Source organism: Zingiber officinale, chromosome 7B, assembly GCF_018446385.1.
Source record: "Zingiber officinale cultivar Zhangliang chromosome 7B, Zo_v1.1, whole genome shotgun sequence".
Lineage (NCBI taxonomy): Eukaryota > Viridiplantae > Streptophyta > Magnoliopsida > Zingiberales > Zingiberaceae > Zingiber > Zingiber officinale.
Window position 1 is genome coordinate 54,945,951 of NC_055999.1, and position 1,565 is coordinate 54,947,515.

The window sequence follows — 1,565 nt, forward strand, 5'->3', positions numbered from 1 at the left end:
ATTAGTGTCATAGGATTTGCCGAAGTCTTTATTTTCATTGACCCCCAGTAACCTTTGTGGAAAAGGAACCCTTAGTGAAGGTCCTAGGAAAGGTACTTCTAATTTCCCATATACTCATTTAGCTTGTGGAGGACGTTCAACTTGCGTATCTAGTGTTGGTATGTTCAATCGTTGAGGGAAAGGTACTTGTGGCATTTGGGAACCTCCTGGAATAATGGAATTGAGTTCATGTGGTCTTCTATTGTTCTTCTCCTCAATTCTCAACCTGTTCTTTTTAAGAAGTTCTTCATGATTCTTGCCACTTCTCAACTTAAGATCATTATCTTTACACTAGATCTTTTCTGAGAAGGAGGAATGTCTTCTTTGAACCATTTTGAAACTATGTTATTAATCTTTTCCCCTAAATGTTTGAACTCCTCATTCTGTGACTTGTGAACTTCAAATTTCTTGGATGGCTGAGCTACATTTTGTTTGACAGGCTCTCTTACATTTATGGCTTTCACTTCTTGAATTTTTGAGGGAGATTCCATCCAACTTTTGTTCGACCATTCATGGAGGTTCAATGTCACTTGATCAGTTAACATATATGCTTCATCTACACTTTTGTCCATAAAAGAACCTCCAACTGATGAATCAAATAAACTCTTATCTGAGAAAAAAATTCCCTTATAGAATATGTGCGGAATCAACCAATTTTTAAAACCATGATGAGGGCATTGTCTTTGAAGACTCTTGAATCTATCCCATGCTTCAAATAATGATTCTCCATATGTCTGAGCAAAATTGGTTATGCAATTCCTCATATACACTATTCTGCTTGGAGGGAAAAAATGATTCAGAAATTACTTCTCCAATTGTTCCCAACTTGTGATGCTTTGAGGACGGAGAGAATATAACCAAGTCTTTGCTTTATCCTTGATACTGAAAGGAAATGCCATCAACCGAACTGCATTTGCTGACACTCCTTCACATTTCACCATATCACAAATCTCTAAAAATGTTTCAAGATGCAGATAAGGACTTTCTGATACTTCTCCTCCAAATTTGTGACCTTGTATCATGAAAATTAACTTTGGGTCTAGTTGGAAACTTTCTGCTTCAATTTGAGGTTGCACAATGGGAGATAAAAATTTTATAGAAAAGGATGTAGAAAAATTTCTCATGGGCTTGTTTGACATGTTAGTGCTCATGGATATTCAAGACAAAATTATTAGAAGAAAAAAAATTTGAAGAATCAAAGACAAGAAATAAAATGCAATATGAGAAGCAAGAAAAACAATGCAGAATTAAAATTGCAAGAAAGAAAGTGCATAATGAAAACAAGAAAGAAAAGATAAAAGAAAAAAGAAAAATGTCTAGAATAATTCATATGCTAAAGATTGTAAGATATGTTTACAAAAGAAAAGAAGAAAGAAAGTAGATCAAAAGAGAAAATAGAGAAAAGTTATATTAGAGTGTTGAACCCTGTGGTAGTTTTGATGTGATCAACCAAGTTGGTTAGGTCCTGCTTTGTGTTTGATCCCTGTGTCTAAGTGTGCAGGAACTTAGGAGAGCAGGAAGTCGAG

General features: G+C 34.9%; 1 non-coding gene across 1 annotated transcript; it reads left to right on the top strand.

Annotated features, from left to right (window-relative positions):
* The first annotated feature begins 699 nt into the window (after window positions 1-699).
* Window positions 700-805, top strand: LOC122007683. Its single transcript, XR_006119116.1, has one exon. It is a non-coding gene; the product is annotated as a small nucleolar RNA R71 (small nucleolar RNA).
* The last annotated feature ends 760 nt before the right edge of the window (window positions 806-1,565 follow it).